The sequence below is a fragment of the Durio zibethinus genome, chromosome 27 (genome assembly GCF_047325235.1).
Source record: "Durio zibethinus cultivar Kanyao isolate XHJ-2024 chromosome 27, ASM4732523v1, whole genome shotgun sequence".
In the NCBI taxonomy this organism is placed as follows: domain Eukaryota; kingdom Viridiplantae; phylum Streptophyta; class Magnoliopsida; order Malvales; family Malvaceae; genus Durio; species Durio zibethinus.
Window position 1 is genome coordinate 6,598,717 of NC_143188.1, and position 27,943 is coordinate 6,626,659.

The 27,943-nt window shown below is 28.7% G+C and overlaps 1 pseudogene; it reads right to left on the reverse strand.

Annotated features, from left to right (window-relative positions):
* Window positions 1–6,410: 6,410 nt before the first annotated feature.
* Window positions 6,411–27,943, reverse strand: part of LOC111279365 (uncharacterized) — a 76,243-nt pseudogene continuing 54,710 nt past the window's right edge.

The following is a 27,943-nucleotide window of genomic DNA, read 5'->3' on the forward strand; positions in this document are numbered from 1 at the left end:
TTTTTTTTTTTTGCACTTTTTACCAGATCATTTTTTTGCAAGGCCCACTAAATGGTTTGATCAGTTTTAAAACTTCTCTTTTTATTTTTTAAAAATCTGGGAACAAAATGAATACATAACAACTTGATTATAAATTGAAAAGAAAATTTGGGTTGAAACAAAAGGGGTAAAATCTCTCTTTTCTTTATTTTTTAGTTTTTTTCGGTTAATAAAAAAACCTTTTAATTTTTCTTTGTTGGAAAAAACTAATAAAATCTTTTTTTTAGAGAACATTTTTTGAAAATGCAAATTTTGGACAAGTACTAGACAATTCGAACTATATGTCAAAAAAAAAATTTATTAAAAGAATGTTCTTCTTTTATTTCACCTTTTTTCCTTTTTTTTTTTTCAAAATTTTAATTTTATTTGCACTATTTGTACACTTAAATAAAGATTGTACTCAGATGTTCCTCTCATGCCCTAATCTAGGTAATTTCATTTCATTTATCTTTACACTATTTGGTGGCTGTTTTTTTTTAAGTAGAAAGCCTGCAAATCCGTTCTTATTTAAGAATAACTAGTAAAAATTCTATATCTTGATATTTGTTTACTCATAAAAGTTCCAAAACTTTTATTTAAACTCAATACAAGAGTATACATCAATAAGAATGATATCAAATATAATCATTTGTAAAATTATTATTTTTTTAGTGAACTCATTCTTTATATAAGACCTTTTTAAGACTTTCATGCCAATTCTTGGAAATTTATGAATCTATTTCATCATGAACACTATTAACCTTTTTATTACTATTAGCAAAACCATGTCCATTACCTAAATAAATCAAATAGCATTCATCTTGCTATAATTTTTTTAATATTTACAAAATCTTTAAATCACTCATGGCTTCCAAATTAAATATAATTTTATACTTTCACTATTGCTCAAAACTTTTAATAAAATTAAGAGATGTAGATCATTTGTAGAAGCCATGATTTTTATCAAATAAAATTAAACAAGTATTACTTTTATGCAAAGACCATTAAGAAAAACTATTTGTGTAATATATTCAAATAAATAATTTTCAAAATTACCAAAAGTACGATTCATGTAAGAGTCATACAACCTTATCTGTGGATAACTCATTTAGTGGTCAATTTCAAGGCCTAAGGCTTTTAGAAAGCCAACATCATTATCAAGTCCGTTCATTAATGTTGCATATATCAGTTTATGCCGGTACTCTTGCCATGAAATTCTATAAACTCATGTACCATAGATATCTAATCACTTTATTTTTCAATGTTATGCACATAGATGCCATATATGCTAACGATAAGATAATTTAAGTATCCATTCAAATAATCATTCATTTTCATTTTCTTAATATATGACTAATCGTGCATATGTTTTCCATTTCCAATTCCTGGCTCATGAATGTTTCAATTCATCATCATATACAAAAATTTACAAAACATGTATTCTAGCCATGAAATGTGATAACCCATGGAACCATATAAAATGAATCATTAAGTGATCTTTGTTAATTTATTCAAATTGTTTTAAAAGACCTCAAAAACTCAATATCCACTTTAAGCAGATATACATATAAATATGAAAAAAGACACATTCTTTTAGATTCTTGATATTGCAAGATTTACATGGCATCGCAATTCAACATGACATGTTTATGTGTATTTCTATCATAATTCAATAGTATCTCCCTTGGAGATCTCTCATAATTGCTATATGCATGGTGGATATATTCAATATAAAGTGCATTTCACATTGGATATATACCTAACCATAATTTTATATTAAAAATGCATACACCTATTTTCCAAACTATAAAGTATATAATCATACTCTAAAATAAAAAAAATCTAATATGGACAAAATATTAAAATAGCAAATATATATTGTTGTATCAGTTTTAGGAATCACTAGATGAATTTGAAAATAAAAAAAAAGTCACCACCACTCTTTTTGGCTAGGTGTGATTGACCACCTATTACAACTTACCTTTTTAATAAAATCTCAAAATTAATTAACATTTAATAAAAGGATAATTTTTAGGTTTGCAAAAAATAGTTTGGGTTTAGGATTTCTTAGGTATTGCTACTCGAAATACCCTAAAATCTTATCATTGGAAATTTATTTTTTTAATTATTAATATTTCATGTTAAAGGTTTTATAGTAATACAATTATCCATAAATAAATTTATTTCGTAAAATGCATTTTTCATAAATATTTTATGTTTTATTTCTTTTAAAAAATATTCAAATTAAATTAAAAAATGAAAATCTTTGTATTGAAAAGAGTTTCTAAATATTTCAATACTTTGGCAACTTTTAGAAGTCTTTTCTCACCTAGGGAAATGCTACTCGGACTTCTCAGACTCCCATCATCGGAAGAATCTTCATTTTCTTTAAACATTCAAAAAAAAATTCTTACAATATATATAATTATCTATAATGTTTATATTTTCATAAGCATTATTAATTATTCCAAGACAACCTTATTTTATAAAAATATTATTAACATGGATGATGTAAAAACATTTAAACAAAAAGCCCAAAAAATATATAGGAATTATACCCTAAATTTTAGTGTTGAAGCCCAAAGTCTCAGGTCCACCAAGTCCAAACACTTGAAGCCCAACTATCATAAAAAATGGGGCCTAGAGTTATTGGGCTGCTAGAGTAGGTTGGTTAATGGGTCATGGGCCCAGGTTTTGGTTAGCCAGTAGAGGCAGGTTAGATCAGTGTGAGTTGAGTTGACCTACCTATTTTTTTTTTAGGCTATAAACCTTTTTTTTTCTTAAATCATTTTCATCTTCTTTCTAAAAAAAACTCATTTCTTAAAAAAAAATAGTTGCCCCCTTTATACAACCAAATCTTGATTCTGACAGCTTTGCCTCCCTTGTTACCACTAACAAGGCTATTTCCTTTTTTTTTTTATGCTTTTTCTTCTCATTCTCTTCATTTCTTTTCTTCTCTTACTTTCCTTTTATTGAATATCAAGCCTAAAAAATTCCCTTTTTTTTTTTGCTTTATTTTTTGGCGTTGGCATTTAGGTTCCTCCCCGTAGGGAAAACTATGGTGCTTTTTTTTGTGATAAGTTTTAGGTTTTTTTTTTTTTTTTAGGTTTTGTTTTTTGTTAGAATTGCAAGGATGATGGTGGTGGTTGTTTTTGCATGATAAGTGGTGGCTACTTGGTAGCTAGTGGGTGCCATGGGTGGTATGTGTGTGCTAGTGATAGCTTAGGGATAGCTATAGCCATGAACAAGAGGGTTCAATTTTAATGGTGGTTGAATGAGTAATGTGGAAGGCATTAGGTAATGGGCAAGGGCGGTGGATTTTCTAGGAAACAAGGGTTGCTTGAGGTTTTTTGGGTGTCTCAATTGTGTAAGAAACTCTAAGAGGTTTCATTTTTTTTTTTTTTTGTCTTAGTTGTGATTTTTAAAGAAGAAAAATGAAAGAATTTTTTTTTTTTAGATTTGTAACTTTTTGAATGGTTGAGTTGTAGGTGATGAGGTGTGGGTTTGGCTCATTGATGGTAGTGTAGAAGTGTTGGTACTCGTGTACATGTGGGGTAATGATGAAAAGGGGATCCTAATGGTCTAAGGGTCAGGTCTATTGGGTCAACACAAGTGGAGATAGTTTCTTAGGAATTTTGGGTTGTTTTGGGTGGTGAGATTTTGGCCTTTGACGGTGCTATGGTGGTCAATTATATGGTTTAGGGAGGTTGTAAATAAGGGTTAGTTAGTGGATGGTTTTTTGACTCTGGGTAGTTTTTGGTTAAGGTAGGTATTGATAGTTTTGTGGAAGATAGGACTTGAGATACTAGAAATGGTGGTGGTAGAATGGTGTTGGGTATTGGCTACTGGAAGTTTAGACTCTCAATTTTTTTTTCAATCTTTCTATGTTAGAAATGGTGATTGAAGGGTGGCTTCACTAAAAACAATGGTAGTGATGGGGAGCTGGGGGTGTCTTAGGTTGGTTTAAGCTGGTGAGGTAGTCTAGTATGGCATTGGGTTTCGACTATGTGATGGTTTTGGGTCATATCTGCTTCGGGTTCAAAAATGGTGATGAGGGGGCTAAATGAGTAGAGATGGTATGGTATTTTCAAAAATTGGGTGAAGGATCGTAAAAGCTAGTTAGGTGGTTTTTTCCTTGCAAAAATTTTGCTTTGTGTCCCTCTTTTTTATGCTATGTATGGTTTTAGTAAAAATTTAGAAATTTAGCTTGATGTGGTTGTAGGGGTTGGAGATGGTATTGAGAGTTTTGGCGTGTTATGGTAGCAAGTTGCTAGCCACTTCCTTCTGTTTTGTTTTTGTTTCTTTTTTTTTTTGTTTTCTTGCATTTGTTATTTTTTAATTTTTAATTACTTCAATAAATCAATAAAATAAGAATAATAAAAAATTAAACAATAACAACAAAAATGAAATTGGGATCTTAAATTTAATTTGGGCCTAAAATTAGAGTTTAGGGCTTGAAAAATTGATTTGGACTCTTATTGGACTTTCTAGTTCAAGTGATTGAATTTTGACCCAAAATTGAACCGAATTGGACTTTAAGATTAGGTTTTAAATTGGATTGGATTTTAATTCATGTAAAATGATTAAAAAAAAATTAATCCAAAATAAGTTTGAAACAAGTTAATAAATTATAATGCTCAAATTAGTCCAAATCAAATCATTCGAATAAATGACAAAAATCCCTCAAAAGATAAATTGACTTGGATAAAATTAGGTGTCTACATATATTACTACTTTTTTAGCTTTTGCTAATTAAGACATTATCTTATGGTTTTGATAAATTTAACCGTATTCTCATAATTCTTCTATTTAACAATTGCCAAAGTAAACATAAAATTTATGCTTATTCAGGAACTAAAATTTCAATCATGCCTTTTAAACGAATAATAAATGTATGTTATGAACAAATTGTATTAATAATAAGCATAAAGCTCAAGTAATCAAAATTTGCACTGTATAAGTATTCCATTTAACTCAAAGCATGTTAATACAGGCATGATTAAAGAATATAAGCATAAAAATAAAAATAGTAAATAAGCATCTAATTAACATATGTACTAATTAACCAAAAATAATTAAAAAATAAATTTATTGGGTGACTCCATTTCTAGCCCACTTCTATTCACTTCTGTTGTGAATAAAGATCCCAATAATGATCTCAATTTTCCTTGAAACCTATTTTTTTTTTTCAAATTCTTGATAACATTGAACAAAAGAGATTGTTTATCATGTCTAAATCCAATTTTTTTTATCATATATACAAAGTCAATTTCGACTTATGGCTATTTTAGACCAATCTCAATGAATCACTTTATAAGTTCATGCATAAACTTGCTTTTTACTTGTTATCCAATCCAAAAGCAATGTCTATTTGCATGCATATGTATTTCAATCATCCAATCATATTTTCATGAAAATTATGGATCGATTTTAACTCTTTCTTTTTGTGTTTATGCTATTCCCCATCCTAACCTTTATATACATTGGGTTTTCAATCAATTAAGCTTAATTGATGAGAGAATTTCAATCAATATGCAGAAAAATTATGGCATTGTATCTAATAATTATAAATAGCCTTTTAATCATATGTGCAAATATGAGCATCTACAACATTTGGTCAATTTTCTTAGTAGTGCATATAATAAATTGCATTCTAATTTTGAATTAAAATTAAAGAAAAAACTTATCTGATATCGTGATAGAGAATTATTTCTCTTTGTTTATAATTGCTTCAAGAATTTTGATTTCACCAATGCTTTTCTAAATTTCTTTCTCTTGCATTTCTAGAAATACGAAATATAAAATTTTTTTCATAATTGTCTTTAAATTGTTTGAAAAAAAAAAGAGAATAGAATAATAGAAAAAAAATTTTAGCTTTCGGATGTAAAAAATACTTTTTTTAAAGGCAATTATGCCTTTAAGATATAATAAAGTCTCAAAAATCTTTCAAGCAAAAGTAGTAAAAATATAATCATACTAAAAAATCTATTTATAATGAATTAACAGAATAAATTTCTATCCAAATGATTATGACTATTTATATAATCATGATTTATATGAACAATAATTTATTTATATTCAAATAATTATAAATATTTGTTATATAATAATTATTTATGTTCAAACATAATTATTAAGAATATGAATAAAATTAAATTAAGTATTTCTACCAGTAATTAAGTCTTTCTATTAAATGTGAGATACATCACATTTTAAGCTGTCAACAATATATATAAATATATTTATATATTTCAAGTTGAAGGAAAAAAATACAGTGGCTAGAGAAATAGGCATAGACTTTTTGCCATCAGATGCGAAGCTAGAAAAATTAAAATAATAAAAAAAAGAGGTGCCAACTGATAAATTTAAGAGAGAAGAAGAAACCAGATATAATATCTGATGGGATTAACTATAATTTTATAAAAGGGTTACAATTTTATGGGAGGGAGGAGACGTGGCCCCAGCTGCCCCATTGGCTACTCTCCTGTTTGCCTTCATACATTTCCGAGCATGTGCATGCAGCAACTAGATTCAAAATCTAGAGAATGTCCACCTCGAGAAGAAGCATCTATCGATCTTGCCAAAGTTAAAAAAAAAAAAAAAAATCCCTTGATGGTTCGATGCATTTGAGAGTCCCAAGTTACCTACAGCTCACAACTCCTTGCAATGCTCCAGTAATTGGTTTTTGGAAATATTGGAGTGATATGAACAGTGCTTCCAGTTTTGTAAAGATATTAAACTCAAACATTGATTATATTTAATATAATGGCTACATAAATAGAATTATACATGCAAAATTAGATAGAAAAGGAAATGTATACCTCTGTCCGAATTGTTCGACTTCCTTGATGAGAACACGTGTTCAAATGCATGTCAAATACGTCGCTCACATTTTTTCCCTCTAAGAAGATAAAACATCAAAACAAAAGAATAACTGGTTCAACTAAATACATTACAAACTTCAGTTCATTGTCAACCAAAAAGTTATAGAAATTTGCATAAGTAAATAATGTCACTTGGTCAGTTTGTTTTTTATTTTATTTTATGCAACAGTTGGTCAGTTAAATAAACTAAAAAAAAAAAACCCTATAGCAATAATTCATGCACAACACAGGGACAATTTCTTGTATATGGAGAAAAAGAAACAGTAATGAGTATTGGGAAGACAACAAAAACAGAAAGCTTCCTCCAATTACATATACATACCTTTAACTTATAATCTTCTTCTACACTCTTTTCCAACCCACAAAGTCCACCAAAAGTAATTAACAAGTGGATGAAACCACTCTGTGTCCAGGAAGAATAAAGATTCCGCATGACTGCATTCCATCAATTTATAATAAAAAAAATAAGCTCAAGTGGAAAGAAGTTGATGTTAGAAAAAAAATAAACAAGGGAATAAAACTAATAATTCTTTTTTTCTTTTAATTGTGAACATGAGAAATATTTTTTTAAAGATAATTATGTCTTTATGATATAACAAAATCTCGAAACTCTCTAAAAAGAAGTAATGGAAATACTTATACCGAAAGATCTATTTATAATGGATAAATAGATATAAATTTTTATTTAAATGGTTATGACTATTTCTATAATCATGAATTGTATGAATAATTATCTATTTATATTTAAATTATTATGGTTATTTGTCATATAATAATTATTTTTATTCAGACATAATTAATCAGAATATGAATAAAATTAATATAAAAATTAAGTCTTTCTATGCAATGGGAAATGCACCACATTCTAAACTACCAATAATCTCTTACTAGTTTGGAACGTTGGTGCTTAATCTTTTAACATTTTACATAAATAAATATTGTGAATACAAAAAAATCTCTTAATTTAAACCTTCAATTAGCATATATATTTTTAAATTCTAACAAACTTGATGGTATTCACATATTAAACCCAATCTCTTAGTATTAAAATTGAAGGTATAACACACATAATACTTAATCTTTTTTCAAAGGTTTATGATCGTTTTAGCATTATTAGGTCCATGTGCTTATCCTATTCATAAACATTTACAAAAGTAACCCCAATTTTTCTTGTTGAAATTGTATTACTTCAAAGTTTATATAAATAGAGTTTCCATGATGTCTCTATTGCTTTAGACAATTAAATAATAAACTCCATTAAGGGTATAAAAAACTCATCTTCCCAACATACTGAACCACCCTAGTCTCTAAAATTTGAATAGGTTTTACTAGTTCTTAATAGAAACATAACAATGACTTGTTTTAACCTGTTAAACTTTGTAATTAGAGGTTACTAATTTAAAGTTGGGTTTCCATTAATAGTATCTAATAGCAAGGATTTAAACCCATTCTATTTGTAATATTACTAACCAAATATCTTGGATTTTAATTTTCTTCTATGGTAATTATCCGCACTTAAGATTGAATCTCTAATATAATCACTTCATAGGCTAACAGGTCCAAACTTTTCATTTTGCATATCATTTATATGCTCTAGACATTCTTTCCTTATTTTTATCATTTTAAGAAATAATTGATATTAGATGCGGCAACAACTTTGTACTCAAATTTCAACCGTTCTATTTTCATATTTTTATACATCTTTAATACAATTATACTTCTAGTACAATTAGATAAACTAAATGAATAGAACAAGTTATTTTAGCCTTTTATGCTATTTAAGGACTTTTTATTATTTTACTTTAATAAGTTGTACTAAACTTATTAGCTTGTATATTTTACTCATAGTAAATTATCCTCAAATTTTATAACACTATGGTGGGAATTTTTTTATTTTTTTTATTCTTAAAATTTATAAGAAACTATAACCCCCATGCATGTGCAAATATACATTCTTTTATTAAAAATGTCCCATCCAATTATCAAGATATCATATATATTTAATCAATTTATCATTTTATTTATCTTTTCCCTATTCTGCGATTTTTTTTAGTGTAAGACCTCCAAAATCACCCTTAATAAAAGATAAGTAGCAAATATTTTATATTTTAATAATCTCTTCTCATAACAGTTCCAAAACTTTTATTTAAACTCAATATAAGAGTATACATCAATAAGTATAATGCCAAATATAATCATCCTCAAAATTAGTTTTCTTTTAGCAAACTCATACTTTTTATAGTCTTCTTTTAAGATTTTCATACCAACTCTTGAATACTTATAAAATTATTTTATCATGGACACCAAAGCCATATCCACATAATTCATGTCATTAAGAACAACCATATATAATTTTATGTATAATCATACAATACTATAAAGTTTGTGTCTAAATTATATAATACATGAAATGTTTCACCAACAAATAAAAAGCATTTTAACTAGTCACAAAGAATTATATAACTTCTACAATTGAATTGAAATTATCTTAAATAACATGTTTATTTCTTGTTGAAAAATATTATATAAATTAAATAGTATGAATCATGCATTATTCTCTTATTAATAAAATGCAATCATGGAATATGGACCGTAAAATATGATTTTATGATAAAAACAAATATATTTGCTTCTTTTTCGAAAAGATTTATAAATTCACAATTTCTTTTATGTCTTAAAATAATTCTCAAGAATTTTATCATTTTGATTTGATAATCATGGCCTTACCAAAATATAACAAGGCTATAAAAGATTTCTAACCAAAGCTAGCAAGTACTCCATGTCCATTTTATGCTCATGACCATTTAATGCCTTAATCTAGAAAATCCACATATGACATACCATAAAATTATATATCATAAATTAAATAATTTAATTTAGAATCAAAAAATTAAAAAGAATAGTTAATAAAGAAGCAAAATTTAATGAGACTCAAGGTCTCTTATGAATTATTAATCATCAATTCTTTTAGCACAATATAAAAAATAAAAGAATAGTAACAAGAAACTTAGCTTGCATTTAGTATTTATTTTACCAAGAAACCATGAATTTGGATAATTGAAGCTTTCCATGCATGTTTCAAAATTTAGTTTTGTCAAATTTGCCAATTTCTTTTTCTTGTATCTTCTTCATGAAAATTATGAATTTCACATAATTGCCTTTAAATTGTTAAAAAAATAAATAAGAGAATAGAAATAATAGAAAAGAATTTTGACTTTGAGACGTGAAGAACACTTTATTAAAGGCAATCATATCTTTAGGATACAATAAAGTTTCAAAATTCTCTACACATACTAGTGAAAATGGTTATGCTAAAAAATTTATTTATAATGAATGAATAAACATAAATTTCTATTCAAATGGTTATTGACCATTTATAATAACCATTTATATAATCATCAATTATAAGAAAAATCATCTATTTATATTCAAATAGTTATGACCATTTAACATATAAAATTATTTCTGTATAAATATAATTATTCAAAATATAAATAAAATTAATATAAAAATTAAGTCTATTGATCACTAATTAAAATTTTCTATCCAATGTGAGATATATCACATTCTAAACAACCAACAATTGATGTCATGAATATTAACAACACAAAAGGCAATGCCAAAAAGTCTGTGCTTAGACTTTACTATTGCAAGAGTGAATTCAAATCAAATATTTGTTTTATAAAATTTGTTTGAGATTTTTTCTAATGTTGGCAAAATATTGTTTGATAGATAAGAAAACTTGCAATGGAAGAATTTTAGGAGGAAATGGATTCTTCATAGACACGTTAATATACTTATAAATAGTGGAGTCTCTATAGGGTTAGGTGTGAGAGAAAAATTTAGGAGAAATGTATGGTTTTAAGAGATAGACACCCCATAGGACTAGAAAAGATTGAGAGAGTTCATATGATTATATATGTTTGATGTTGATCTGTGAATACTCCACAAGACTAAAAAAGAATGCCCATGAGTATTGTTTGTGAGTGGATTAGAGAAGAATAAGAGAGCCCACATGCGTATGTGTGTGAATATTTGAATTGGGATCATTAATATTAGTTTTGGATTGTTAGAGATCAGTTTAAGATTTTTAGAGATAAATTTTGAATTAGTTTGATTGTATATTTATAATTCTCTACAACTAATAGATCTTTTTTCTCATTCGTAGATGTAGTTAAGTAGATTGCCAAATCACATTAAATTGTTTTTTGTGTGGATGTTTCATGGTTCACTTATGTTTTCACTTGCTCAATTGTTTAATTGATTTGGGGCTTTTTGCCCAAAAACTAATATTAAAGTAGAAGTTCGAATATTGGAAGAGGTAAGTCTGTAAAAGCTCAATTCAAGGGAGTTTGTGTTTTAAGTGATTGGTTTGTGAAAGACACTATAAGAAAACATGGTATTACTGATGGAATACTCTGTCAGTAATGCCTTCTATTCCATCAAAAATAATTTTTTAATAATGAAATTTATGCCTTAAAATTTATTGAAAAAATTGAAGTCGATAATAATCTTCCATCGATAATAATATATTCCATTGATAATGATATATTCCATCGATAATAATAAAGGTATTAACAACGAACAATTCCTTTGATAATTTCCTAATTTCAATTGCTAAAGATATTTTTTCCTAAAAATATTATCATTAAATCTAAAATTCTGCGCTATTGTCCATTAGTGACAGAACTTTCGTCAATGATGTGGTTTTTTTTTTTTTTTTTCTAAAAAGTAACAAATAACTTCTATCGCTAATAACTATTACCAACAAAAATTTCGTTGGTAATATGTCTTTTATTATGTTTTTTAAAAAAGAACAAATAAATTACATTGTTAATGAGCATTATTGACAAAAGTTTCTCCTAAAAATATAATCATTAAATCTAAAATTCTGTGCTATTGTCCATTAGTGACAGAACTTTCGTCAGTGATGTGGTATTTTTTTTTTTGAAAGTAACAAATTAATTCTATCGCTATTAAGTATTACCAACAAAAAAATTGTTGGAAATATGTCTTTTATTATTTTTTTTTAAAAAAGAACAAAAAAATTTCATTGTTAATGAGCATTATTGACAAAAATTTTTGTTGGAAAAAATTTAATGACTAAATATTCTGCTGCTATTGTTAGAATTACGTTGAAAAATACTAAATAATAATCATCAATTGATTTTGTTATTTTATATTAATTTTTATTATCCATCTCATTTTATTTTTCTCTAATTTTTAAAAATTTTAAAAATATAATTGCATGAAATTTTGTGAAAGATATTAAGATAAATACGAGCTAAAATAAATAAATTACGCATTTCATTGATTAAAAATTTAGTAATATTCTACAAAATTGTTCATGAGTCCTAACTATATAGGTAAGAACGAAAGAAATTGTTACAAAATTTGTATAACTATTCGAATAATACATGCAAGCGAAGTAGTTCAAATTCATCACAATAAAACCTACAAAATAGAGTGAACATAATTAAATTATATACTAAATTAAATTAACATATATAATAGTAGTTAGTACCAATAGATGAAATTAAACATGGAAAGAAAAAAACTAAAATTTCTCACGGACAAACCCGAAGATCAAGAAAGCAAAATCTCTTATTGTAAGATTAAATATAATCCCTAATTTTTTCTTTGTTAAGACCTCTTTTGGGATACCAACAGTTGGCATTACAAACTCAAAAGATTTCTATCTGTAAGCATTACTTTAACGGCCATAATCTATGTTGACCAAACTAGCAACCATAGATTAGTTAAACAAGAAAACCTAATTTGCCGAGCTTACTCAGCTTATTATCAATTCCATGCTTCATCATGACAATGCTCGAATAAAATAAAAAAAAAATTCACATAAGAGTATACAAAATAAGCATATATATATATATATTATGCATATACAGAGGTCATGAGGCGAATCTTGTTTAACACTTTGCGGTGTACCAAATGCTAGATGCACGGTTTTGAGGTGGAAGAGAAGTACCTTTTTAGAATGAAATTGTGGAGAATCCCCATTGCTTAAAGATTTTTTCTTCGGTAAGAGTGCCTCCAATCTGGAATATAGCCTTACTAGTCCGAGAGCTTTAAGATCCTACATTGAGTTTTATTGAATCATAAGCATATATATATATATATGTATATTATGCATATACAGAGGTCATAAGGCAAATCCTGTTTAACACTTTGCGGTGTACCAAATGCTAGATGCACGGTTTTGAGGTGAAAGAGAGGTACCTTTTTAAAATGGAATTGTGTAGAATCCCCATTGCTTAAAGATTTTTTCTTCGGTAAGAGTGCCTTCAATCTGGAATATAGCCTTACTAGTCCAAGAGCTTTAAGATCCTACATTGAATTTTATTGAATCATAAGATACTGTTCAGAATCTAACTTCATATTTTGACTATTAAGACATAATTATGGAAGCAGTATATAATCTTAGTTCTGACCTGTTCAGCTGAAACAATTGTAGTGCGAGAAAACAAGTTAGGACCAACATTTTTGCAGATATTTTACTTCAGGTATATATTGTAGCAAGTATAACAATAACCATAGGAACTATTCCTAATGCGGCCAAGTGTAGGAAATTCTGCTATTCCCAATGTTTGTGCCCTCTATTAACCAGAAAATCAATTCTAAGATGGATCAATCACACAACAGTCTATAGCACATAAAGTTAGCATATATCCAAATCCAAAACAATGAACCAAATAGAAACCTTTGCTGCAGTAACATTCATGGAGAATAAAAGAGAACTTCAGATTTTCTATTACCTCAATAAAATATGGTAAATGGAAAGATTATTCAAGGTTTTCTATTGGCTATGGATTGCCCTGTAAATACAGGTTCTAAACACCATTGACACTTGCAAAAGGATGCCACATAGATTTTAGACAGCAATGGCAAATTCACATTCATAGTTAGGCTAAGTCATAAAGAGATATAACAGAAAATTGAACATCAAATAACAGAACCAGGATTTCCTCCAAATCCAAAACACTAGCAACTTAATCACTGTTATCCAAACTAACAAAACCTACAATAATAAATGTCTCAAATTGATTTGACTTTTTGGTTGTAACTTGTTCTTTGCAAAAGATGCATAAATGTATATGTTTAAGAAAACTTCTGTGGCAAATGAACTACACAATAAAGTCTGATTAGCAATATGAACCAATAAAGCATTTTCAATAAAACTGGATTGGTGGTCAATCCAGATCTACGAGACATGGAACTTACAATTTACTTACCATAATCACTGTGTGAAATACTCTCAAACAAGTCTTGGTGGTCAAGTCCCAAAGCCTCACAGTTTTGTCCATTGAAGATGTTTTGCTTGATTGTTCAAGGCTTTATAAAATTGCTTTACTTTGTTGTCCTGTGACATCTACATACATGCAGGTCACTTAGCTGCCAGTGTCAACACCTAACCAGGTAATGCCAAATTAAAAACACAATTTTATTAAACTCAAAAGAGGGTAGACGTCAACGATGAACGTACATGTAACGAGATTGATGAAACGGATTTCTGATCTGTATTTCTCTCAAATGGACCATATTTCTCATAGACAAAAAATGGAAGGGAGTTCTAGTCCTTAAAATATAATCTAAACCTTCATATATTTATTAATTCGACACATTAAACAAAGTAAAAGCAGGATTAATTTGTGTGCGTTATCTTTTATTGATCCATACAAAAAAAGGCACATCTCAGCAAACAGTGTTTTTGGAAGCATGTGCTTCTAAATTTGGCATCAGACGTCCATGTACATCAACAAAATAATGATCCAATAAAAGGCTCTAATTTGTTATGCACTAATACCTGTAAATTTTGTGGAGGAGTTGTGAGTAGGTCTAGGTGGGGGCATGGATTTAAATAGTGTCCGCAATGTGGTATAGTGGCCACTCTTTAATGGTAGTATCATCCTCCATCACCTTTACTTATCGTAGTGAAGATGTGAATCATTATTCATACTAATAATGATATATCGCGTCTGCAAATAATGGTATACCGTTATTTGTGCTTTTCTTTAATATATCTATGAATTTTATAACATATTAATTATGAATTATGACTAAAATAAGTGAAAAAAATTATTTTAGCCTAAAATGTAAGATTAAAATATTATAAGTTACTTTAAATATAATAAATAAATATTATTATATCAAACTATTTTTTTTATCTTATGATAAATTGTGAAAATTTTTAAAAAAATTCATAATTATGATAAACGCTATTATCACTATCTTATCTATTATGTTCATAATCGTGATAAAAGCAATGTGACCGTATTTTAATTCCCCATCTATTATGTTCATAATCGTGATAAAAGCAATGTGACCTTATTTTAATTCCCTAGATGAAGGATCTTTCTAATGAGTAGGGATTGGCTTTGGCTTTGGCTTCGGCTTTGGCTTCCTTTCAAGTTTTGAATTATTCTTGTTTGAACCAAAGCTCCCCTCTGTCAACTATTATCCAAAAGAGCATCAAAAAGAAGGTTGATTTATTAACTAAATGCAAAAAAGAAAGAAATAAAGATCAAATCAAACCTTTAAAAGACAGAATTTTAACGCAACTTTCACATGAAAAAAAAAAATTTCTTTCACCTGTTGACGACCATTTTGAGGAAGTTTTTGTTCTGCTGAATCTCCATCAGCCAATGTTCATTGTCATTTTAGCTTTTAATTTCCATTCACCTTCGAAACATTTTCTCACAAAATGACATTTTTTGGTCAAAATATGCTATAGGTCTTTGTACTCTTTGAAACTTGAGAATTTAGTCCCTCTACGCTAATTCAAAGAAATTTAGTCCTTATACAATTTTGATTTAATAATTTCAATCCAATTGTTAACAATGTTAAATTTTATTTGTTAAATTGACTGAGTCGTTGTTAATTTGTTTGCGCATTAGTTAACTTTGCTAACGTGACATTTTGATTGGTAGTTATTAATTTTTGGTGATGATGTGGATTAAAATCATTGCCATGGGGCTTACATAAATCCACGTCAACATTAATCATTTATTTTATTTTAAATATTATTTCTACTTAATATTTCCTTAATATCATTAACAAAAAAATAAAATTGAGAAAAAAATCAAAACAAAAAATAGAAACAAAGACAATTTAACTCAAATTCTTTCGATTTGTCTCATTTGTACTCAAATTTCAAATTTCAAATTTCAAATTCCAAATTTCAAATCTCAAATCTACTCTACTTAATTTTAAACCCAAATTGAAATCTTGAAATTGAAAACATGAAGTAGTTGATTAGAAATGAGAAAGGGTTCAAGTTCGATGAATCAATAAACCCTAATGAAGAAATGTTTGATTTCTCTCATTTGGATTGGAAACAAGAATAGTTATGATGAATCGTTTTTCCCATTTGTTTATCACTAAATATTTTTTGCACTTTGATTGCAATCTCTTTTTTTTTTTTTTTTCTCATTGCTATTTTCACATAACTAAAGAAATGGATTTTTGAATACCTTAAACCCTAATTACTACATTGAAGAGACTAGGTTAACAAGTTAGGGTTAAATTCTTTATTAGAATTATTTTTAAAAAATTTTTACAATGTTATATTGATTGTAGTTTGATATTTATGTTCTCGTTCGATGTTGTGATATCTTATTCTAACACTTGGAGTATTTTCTTTAGCATTTTGATTGGGTTTAGCTTGTCTAAAACTGAAGAAAAAGAGAGAAACAAGTGGGAAACTGCAATAAATCAAATAATGGTAACTTCATTTTTTAGTTTAAATGTATATTTTATATATTGAGTTTAGGGTTTACCAAAAAAGTTAGGGGTCTAAAAAATGTTAAACCCTAAATTTGATGACAGAGTCACATTTGTTTTAATTAACTTTGATATTATTTCTGAATGTTGAATTAAAATGTGCTACCATGCTACGAGGCACAACCATAAAAATAATATAAATGAAAAAGTTATGTAGTTTGACCATCAACCATATTCGTTCGAGTTTCACCTTTCTAAAGAAGATAAGATGCTAAAACTGAAAGTGTTCGCAATGCATATTGAAAGGATACCAATAAAGTCGACCATTAATGACTAGTTCAAACACCAAGAGTGGTCTGATCCCTTATTTGATAAGACAGACTACTCTTACAAAAATAAAACAAAAACAAACTCTCATAGTTATTTGCCCAGCTCCAACTATTTATTCTTAAGTGAGGTTTCAACTAGCTGAAAATTCCTTCTTGGGGTATTCTTTTCTACTCCTAATGGTAGTTAACTTGTGTTTTAGTAACCTATGATTATGGAGGTGAGTCAGTGTACTATTATTGCAGATTAAAAATGCCTCTAGTCACTTCAACAAGTAATGATAATCCTATAAGGTGTTTCTTTGACTACAGTAACTATCGGTATATTTGAAATAATCATGAATGTTGAATATTGATATTGAGTCTAAAGCATGGTCTTGAAGTTTGATTATCCCTGAGATTGTGGTTGGCATGATAATAGAACGTATAATTGAAATATATGATGTACACAAGAAAATCGATGTCAATTTTTTACTTAGCATGATAAGCCAATTGAGGATGAACATCTAAAACTATGAATTATTGAATTAAAGTATGGTAGTAAAGGTTTAGAAAAAGAGAATTCAATATTGAAGGATAAGAACAGAACATTGTGAAGAATGAATGTTGGGTTGAAAAGTGATAATGAATGTAAAAGAACAATGTTTGACATTGATGATTTATTTGACAAAGTTGTTGTATTGAAAGCTAGGAATGATGTGCTAGATGTAAGATTGAAAAATGTTATGTTAGACATAAAAATGGAAGCAAAGTCAAAAAGGCTATACAAAATGAGTTTGATGTTTACTTTGTTAACGTTGTTGCATTTTGTATTGGGAGTGGGTAAGGATGATATGATTAGGAATGCTATGTTTGCTTTACCATGAGTAATTATACATGTATGAATGATATATTTTTAAGTGATATGCGAATTTTTTTGTCATTTAAGTGTATATATAATATAGAATTATGTTTTGGTTAATGATAGTACACCTAATTACAATTGAATTTCTTTCATGTAGTACCTACTATGAATAACACAAAACAATATATGATCAATTCATACCACCAATCAAAAGATGATTACAACCATAAAGCTATATATTTTCATTTCCATTTAAAATCATAAACCACAATGTTTGCAACCAGACATTGTTGTTTCCATTTACAACAAAAAATGACCAAAATGTTTGGTACAATAAAGCCTGAAGCTATAAAATTAGACAAGTATATTGGTATCAATACCATTACACACAATTCAAGCCTGGTACAAAAAAAATGCTAAACCTTTTTCCAAAACCCAAAATGTAAATATAGAACCTGGAACTATAAAACTAGATAATTAGTTGGTATCAATGCTGTAGACACCCTATTTTGTTTGAAATTTTTTAAGACAAAAATAAGTTTTGGGCTTAATAAAAAAAATTAATTTTAATTTGATTTATTTGTTATTATTATTATTTTTGGTTTAATTTTACTTGTTTAAAAAAGGTTCAAAAAAAAAAAAGAGGAAGTCAAAAAACGAAAATGAAAGTTTGAAAATCATGGGTTTGATCATCTTGCTCTTGATTTATGCACAATCAAATTCACAAGAATAAAATCACAATTAAATCCCAAACTATCAAAATCATAGAAAATCAATGAAATTAACCAAGATTAAATCCTTATATAGATAGAGCAATTACAGACACAAAGGGGGGAATTTTGTTTTTCTAGAATTTTTTGGAACTTTGGTCTTTTTGGGATTCATTTTTTGATTTGGGGATTGTTTGGGGAAAAAAGGAGACAAAAAAAAAACACAGAGTAACCCCGTATATCACAACAACTTCGCATAAAAAAATCCCAACCTAAAAGCAACCTTGCAAACCCAGAACTTGTGGAAAGCAATTTCAAGGTCGAAGACATCAACACAAGCAATCAGTGAATTAAGTTTCACAACAATTTGAACCTATAAAGGAAAATTCAAAATCAATCCAATCCATCATCAAGAAAAACAAGGTAGTAGTAGTTTTTTTTAGATATTAGGTTTTTGTTGGATTTTTTATAAAAAAGAAAAGGAAAGAAGAAGTTTCAGCAAAGGGGTTTTTGAATTCACTGGCAATGACCTGAGGTAGCACATGGTAGACCAAAGAAGGAAACAATAGCAATGATCACCGATTTTGGGTTTTGATTGTTCTTCTATTAGAGAAAGGGAGAGTTAAAGTTTTAAAGAGAAGTATAAGTTTTTTTTTTGAAACTATTAGGAAAAGATTTGATTTTTTTGAAACACACCATTTTGAAGAAAAAAGGCAGCCGTGAACCATGCTGGTGGAGGCGACGCTAGTCTCATTTGGTGGTTGAAGTTTTGGTTTTGTAATGGGGGCTGCATTGGTAAAAGGGAGTTGCACTTCTAGTTTTGCAACAATAAATGAGGAAAATAAAATGAAAAGGGCTTATAGGTTTAAAAAAGTTGGCCCAAATTTAAAGGCCTAACCTAAGACAAAAAAAGGATTAATCTTTAACCTAATCCAAATTTTGGTTTAGGCCCATATTTGAATTGGTTTGTCCTAAACCAAATTTGAGTTGATCATACTAAGCTTTCATAATTTCTCACCAGGCCAAAGTTTGGATTGGGTTTGGTATTTCTTGTGGATTTCATTTTGGTTTAGCTTAGCCTATTTGGGTAATTTTTATAATTGGCTTGTATATTTATTTTATTGCTTTTTTCCTTACATGCATTTTTAAATTCATAATGTTTTCTAAAATATCAAAATTATTATTATTATTTTTTTATAAAATCTTATCAAACTATTAGAGGATTTTTAATGAATTTAACTTTTTATGAATTCTACCAAATATTAGAAAATTTCATAAAATAATTTTACAATGAAACTATTATTAATAAAATATTTTGCTTTCATCATACCAAACTATTGGAGGATTTGCATCTTAAATTAAATCTTACCAAACTATTAGAAGATTTAATATATTTTATAAAAATAATTTTACAATAAAATCTCACCAAACTGTTGGGAGATCTGAATCAAAGTAAATCCTACCAAATATTGGAGGATTTTACTAATTATTTTCTTGAATAAAATATATTAATGAATCTGACAACGGAGTCTCTTCAGAGTGAGATATTAGTCTACATAAATACTCTTGAGGTAAGAAAGTTACTTAAATTGCGACCAAACTATTGGAGCAAATTTAGGATTAGTTTCCAATAATTAAATGATTTAGTAAAATTATAAGAATATTTTAAGGTTTGGATAATTTGAAATCAAACTAGTACCATCCTCTTGATGGGCGTTGTAAGGGTGCTATAACCTTCTTCACATGTAACCGCACTCCTAAACCTAAAATCTGATTTCATGGACTAGAATATACTATTTAAAGAAACCTAAGTCAATCTTAGGATTCCTTTTTAAATGGGACATATTCTATCAGGTGGTTATTCATACCTTAACAAAAAAGATTGGTGGTGACTCTTTTAATCCATATATAGCAGTAGGTCCATAGATCTATACGTTATGACATTATGGCGACTCCGCTGAGGAAATCAAAAGCCAGGCTAGTAAATGATTTTTTATTATCCAAGCCTAACCTAATAAGTTTAAGATTTTTTTCTCCTTGTTTGTATTTCATCTATTTATTTATTTTCATATATATGTTATTTATTTGCATATGAATAAATGACCTCTACACTTGAGTTCTATCCCTTAGCACCTTCATGAGATTTCATGTTTTCGCATGGGCTACCAAAAAACTCCTATTCAAATTTAACTTTTTTCACTTGTAGCCTATAATGGGTAAGGATTGGGATGCCTTACTAGTCCATAATGGACAATGATGTAAGGAACAATTTAGGGACCCTTAGACTAACAAACCTTTGAACTTAGCATATAAATAAACCCTAAAGGTCCGAACTTAGGTTAGAGCCATGTCTTTTCTTGTGTTAGAAAATCCTAAATAGGACATATGATAGGATGTTTATTATACCTATAAGTCTATGTATTTTTTTTTATATACTAACCTTATATATTGGTCTTTGTATTTATATATTATTTTTTATGCCTACTATCCCTTTTCTTTTACTATGCATTCACATCATTAGATTTATCATAAAGAATATTTGCCACAAAATAATTTTAACAAGGAAAGTCTTAGTTACATCCATGGAAAGCCTAGCAAAGTCCTTTACTGGCATGAAAAGGGAGTCTGAAGAGTTGAAGCTTACAAACAAAAGGCTAAAAAGGGAAGTTCAAGCACTTGAACAAGAAAATGACGAATGAAAGAGTTTGTTCGCTGACCTTAACACAACATGGTCATTCACTAATCGAGAATTAGCCTAACTTTTGAAAAAAAATGGACAGTTGCAAGCAAAGCTACAAGAAAAGGATGAGATGTTCTTTGAAGCACAAAGGTGCATCCAAATGCTAAATGGAGTGGTGGTGGAAATTAAAGCACAAATAGGGGTTGTGACCGAAGAATGTAAGCAAATGAAGAAAGCATATGTAAGAAAACATTACGAGTTGGAGTCGCTGCTTGACCAAATCACTATACTATTTACAAAGCTAAAGACATGATAGAAAAGATTGAAAAATGGAAGGCAATGGTGCCACCAGTGGGAGCACATGGTCAAGAACTAATAAATTTCCTTAATGAAGTGCAAAACTTGTATCGACAAGTTATGGATTTCTTTCCTCAATAAAGTCTAGACTTTTCATAGATGTAATTTTAATTCATTCAAGATTTTCTTTAATAACAATTTTTATGTGGTAAATTCTCCTTATTGTATTCATGCATTTTTGTTTTTGCATTCATTCTCATGATATTATCTGATGGTTCCATAGACGTCATTCTAAATTTGCACATTGTGGGAAATCAAGGTTCAAGGATAGCTCAACACTAGCATAACACCCAAGCCCAAGCCAAAAGAATGAAAGAAGATAATGCATGCTACATTAAGAAGTTAGAAAGGGTCTAAGAAGAGTTTAAATGGGAGTTGAGCAAAATTTTTAAGGAACTAAGCAAGCTGAACAAAGGCAAGACTATAAAAGGAAAGGCTAAATCTAAAGACCATTCATTACAAGATGTTATTGAACCTTTGTATCTTCTTAGCTACAGCCCATATCAAGCCCAATCCATTCAAGGCACATCACCATAGCAATTCACACTCTTTGTAGGGTACACTTACATAGGATTGCCATCTGCTTTAATTCAAAAGCAATTTTAAAGTATTACTAATCTTGTCTTCATTGAAAAGGTAGTAGAGCTAGTCCCATTCCCCAACTTAAATGACTGCAAGGAAAACAAGAAGCTAAAATAGAAAGTGGTTAAAAGTTCAGAGGACTTAAGGTCTAAACATAAGATGAACTTGCTAAAGGAGAGATTATAAGTCATCGAAGGTATAAACTTTTATGGCTCTATAGATGCAACCAACCTCTGTTTGGTCCTAAATATTGTAATCCCACCAAAGTTTAAGGTCCCTGAGTTTGAAAAGTACAATAGTGTTAAGTGCCAGATCACACATGTCATTATGTATTATAAAAAAATGATTGTCGATGCCAGTGACAAATGCATGTGTTCTAAGATAACCTTACTAGCTCAGCTGCAAGGTGATATATTCAGTTAGATCGAACTTGTATTCACTCTTAGAAAGAGCTTGCTCGGACATTTATTAATTAGTATCGCCACATCATAAACTTGGTACTTGATCTTTTTTCTTTACAAAGCATGAGAAGAAAGTAGCAGAGTCCTTCTAAGATATTCCCAACAATGGAAGAATACAATTGCTCAAGTTTAACCTCCTCTCATTGAGAAAGAAATGACAGTATTGTTCGTTAACACCTTGAAAACAACCTATTATGAGAAAATGACAGAGAACACAATAAAAAACTTTGCTAACATGGTTATCTCAAGGGAAATTTTTGAAAATGCCATCAAAAGTGGCAAACTTGAAGAGAGATAAGCTAGTAGTGCCAAGAAAGGTGGGATGCCTTAGAAAAAAAAAAGATGAGGCCCAAGTGGTGAGTTTATAAGGGTAGCAATTTAGAAGTTATACTCCATATCCACCATATGTTCATCCTACTTACTACATGGTAACCAATAATATTGCATAAGTCCTTTACCAACCTTATTAACCAACCATGAACAACATCGCTCTAAGTCATTATTAATTAGCCTTTCAAATACCTACATATGGGCCTAGTTTTGTCAACACGCTAGTTTTAAGGTATTACAATCAAACGAGTAGTTTGAGAAGATCTAGGGGCAACCAAGAGATAGCTCATACTATCCCCTTAACCTAAATAGAGTTATTTTTAGAGTTAGTCAATAATGGCCTAGTATCCTAAATCCTTTTAAAACCATTGAAACCACCCCATCCCAAATGATACAATCTTAATGCCACATGTGACTACCATAATGAGAATGTGGGTCACTCCATAGAAACATGCCTTGCTTTCAAGCACAAGGTGCAAAGTTTGATCCGAACAGGCTCGGTAAGCTTCAAATGAATCAAGAGAATTGAATGTCAATAAAGATTCTTTGCCTAATCATCTAGGGGCATGTTTTTATATGTAGGATTTAATGACGTTAATTATGTCACCAATACTATGATGATTTATTTTTCATCACTAATATATCAGATTTATCATTTATTTTATGACGATTATAGCCTTTAATGACATTTTTTCATAAATAGCTAATGAAAACTAATGTCACAAAAAATAAAGCATAATGTGACATTTAATTTTATTCTTACGTTTGATGTTATCTTACAATCATTTTTGACAATAATTGTGTTACTAATATTGCGACGATTTACCTTTCGTCATTAATATATCTAATTTTATAATTTATTTGGTGATGATTATAACCTTTAATGATGTTTTTCTTTATAAATAGCTAAAAAAACTAACATCACAAAAAAAAAGCATAAAGTAATGTTTGATTTTATTGTCACGTTTGACATTATCTCATAATCATTGATGATGATAATTTTGTCACTAATATTGTGATGATTCATCTTTCATCACTAATATATCTTATTTCATCATTTATTTTATGACGATTATAGCCTTTAATGACATTTTGTTTATAAATAACTGACCAAAACTAATGTCACAAAAACTAAAACATAAGGTGACGTTTGATTTTATTGTTATGATAGACATTATTGTTTGATTTTATTGTCATGATAGACATTATCTTACAATCATTGGTGATAATAATTTTGTCACTAATATTGTAATTATTTACCTTTCGTCACTAATATTTTGAATTTTCTCATTTATTTTTGTGATGATTATAGCTTTCAATGACCTTTTTTTCATAAATAGTTGACAAAAACTAATGTCACAAGAAATAAAAAACATAAGGTGACATTTTATTTTATTATCATGGTAAATTCACAAATAGGTGATGATATTTTGTTGTTTTCATATTAGACCTTTAGTGAAGATGCAAACTTGACAAATGTCATGATACTTAATTTTTTGTCATGGAATATATAGGGTGACGAAAAAAAAATACTTAGTGACATTATTCAATGCACCACTAAGGATCAAATTTGTTGTAGTGTCTCTTTTATGTATTTGGATTTTATCTTATTTTTCATCATTTTAATAAAAGTGATAGATTTGATGCACTTTCATGAGATTTCCTCTTTTGTATGAATCACCATTATATACTTTTACCTTTTCATATATTTTCCCATATCCATTCTTTGATTCCAAATAATGAATGCTCAAACAGTCACGATAATAATTCAAGATTCGATTTTGAAAACATCATTCATGATGATATGACTGATAAATTGAGATTGTTGATTTATTAGGACTATTGAATAAAATAAGATAACTCTAGTGAAAATTTAGCTTATTAAAAGGTGAAAGTGATGCAACACATGATCATTGCAATTTTTCATTCACAAGTCTATTCTTAGTCAATAAATGTTCCCCATTGAGAGTATTCATGTTTGAAATGATAAATTACCTTTCACAAAATGAGTAAAATTATCCTTTGCTACCTCATTTGAGCCTATTGAAAATTTATTTTAAGGAACCATAACTAAGAATCACCCCCACATTGTGGGCAAAATTTGATAAGCTTGTTTCAGGGGCAAGCCCCTTTTGTGCTCAAAATTTTTTTGAAAAATGATGAAAGAAAAAAAAGAAAGAAAAAAAAAATGAAAAAAATGAAGGAGAAATTAATGGGGCAAAATGCCAATGTGCTCCACATGAAAAGAAACAATTATTGGTTTGATAATCCTTCAAATACAATTTAAGCCTGTTTTGTCCATTTCTTTCATAATCCCTCACCCTAGCCTACTTTACATCCCTTAAAAATTTATTTTGATCAAATGTGAATACTCGAATTCGAGAATCAAGAATTGAATTGAGATAAATTTGCCATTGAATTGTTTGGGACTTTGATCAAAGTGTCACTAATGAATAAAGGGGAAAGAGAAATGAAAAAAAAAAAGATGAGAAATAAGTGTGCAAAAAAATGAAAAAAATGGAAAAACCAAAACAAACAAAAAGAAAAAAAAGACTTAAACTGAAAACCCAGGAAGGCAGTTTAAGTAAGAAGGGAGACTTAAAAATATAGCTTCATTTGAGGGTCCCAAGGATATAGATAATGTCTAAAGATCGATAATATGAATCGAATGTGTTTTGAAAGTGGATTCTAAGTTGGAGTTCAAAATTGCCTGAACAGTCATTATTTTGAATGGTTATATCCCATTTACACAATCACAACATTTTTCTTTCATTCATCTTTGAGTTATTCTTAACCTTACTTTTTTTCAATAATGAAAACCCATTTTTCTTATTCTTTACCTAGTGAACATCCCCTAAATAAATTAAAGAAATGTATCATGTTTGTCATGAATTTGAATGATGATATATAAATGAATGACAATTTCATAAAAAATTTCCATTTTTTTGAAGGAAATCTAAGATGAGAGAAGTGAAAGAAGCTTAAAAAAAAATTTAAAAAGGGGCAAATAAGGTGACACAGGTGTGAATACAATGATGGTTGGTCAACATAACCTATGAGTTGTGACCAAATGAAGAAAACAACATGGATTAAATGATGGGATATGTTTTAAAATCATTAATACTAAGAAGCTGATAAGAATATATGAGATGTTGGAGTTTTGAGAACCTTGTTACCACAATTGTAATTTCATGGCATTGATTTAGTAACATTTGCATTACATGCATTGAATCCATGATAATTGCATTTGCATCATGATTGAGGCATGCATGTGGAGCACATTTGAATCATTGTATGACATTTGCATTTGCATCATTTAGTGAGAATCTCGATTGTTGCATTTAGAAGGCATTTGATTATTAGCATGACATTTGTTTTTGTTGGGAGGAAATATTTGACTTTTGATGCCTTGAATGAGGAAGATCTTTTATTTTTGGACAAGGAAAATTTTCCATACTTCGAATGTTTTAAAGCCTTGGTTTAAAGGAACTTTTTGAATGTGAATCTCAAAATTTTCCAAATGAGAATCTTTGAAATTTTGGATGTAAAACCCTAAAATTTTTCAAATGAGAATCTTAGAAATTTTGGTTGTGAAATGTTAAAGTTTTTGTAGGTGAATTCTAAAATTTTCGATGGGAATCTTTAAGTTTTTCAAATAAAAATTTTTGATAGTTGAATATGAATCCTTAAAATTTTTGAATGAGAATCTTTGAATATTGAGGCGAGCCTTGAATTTTTTGATGCAAATCCATGAATTTGTTTATATGAAATTTTAAATCTTTTGAATGTGAATCTTTAAATATGGTTTGTGAATCTTTACAATGATAAAAATTCTTACGAACCTAAAATTCTTACAAACTTGAAACTCTTGCTAAACTTGAAATTCTTGTAAACCTTTGTGAATCTTGGCTTTTTGTGAAACTTGGAGTATTAGGATCTTTCAACTGTTGTTCTGGAACCTTGCAAATCTTTGAATTTTCAAATTGTGAATCTTTGAATTTCAAGCTAAAATTTTGAATTTTATTTTTCAACCTGCAATTCAATCCTAATCCTTTATCTTTGATCTTGGTTCAATTTAAATCATTTTATTTTTTAAACTTGTAGTTCAATCTTGGTCAATTGTGTTCGACCTTGGTTTGGTCCAGGTCATTTTTACTTTTCTAACTCTCAGTTTGGCCTGGTCACTCATTTTTTTTATCCTAGCCCAGTCCATATCTTTTTTATTTTTTTGACTCATAGTTTGTTCTCTATCACTCATCTTCGATCTCTGCTCAGTCTAGATCATTTTACTTTTTTGACTCGCGATTTGGTCTTAGTCACTCTTTTTTTTTTCTCGGCTTGGTCCAGATCTTTTTTTTTTTTAACTCATAGTTCGATTTTGATTGCTTATTTTCAATCTTAGCTCAGTTTAGATCATTTTACTCTTTTGACTTGTAGATCGACCTCAGTTACTCATTTTTTATCTTAGCTCAATCCAGATCATTTTTATTTTTATGACTTATGGTTTATTCTCAATCACTCATTTTCGACCTTAGCTCAGTCTAAGTCATTTATTATTCTGACTCATGGTTTAATCTCGATCGCTTATTTCAATCTCAGCTTGGTCCAAATCATTTTACTTTTTTAACTTATGGTTTAACCTTGATCATTAGTTTTTTACCTTGGCTTGGTCTATGTCATTTTTATTTTTTTGACTTGTGATTCAATTCTAGTCACTTATTTTCGACCTGGCTCACTCTGAATAATTTATTATTCTTACTTGTATTTCAATTGTTTGGCTTTTGAATAAAGAAGCCCATTCTCATTTTAAATTTGCTTGGTCTTTGTATAGAGGAGCTTATTTTTCAAATTGCATGCCTCTATTTAGAGGATCCTTGGGTTGTCTTGAACAAAATAGATGTCTTTTTGTCTTTGCACAATTCCTATTTCACATAATTGTGCAAAGATGGGCAATTGTAGACACCCTATTTTGTTTGAATTTTTTTCAAGATGAAAACAAGCTTTAGGCCCAAT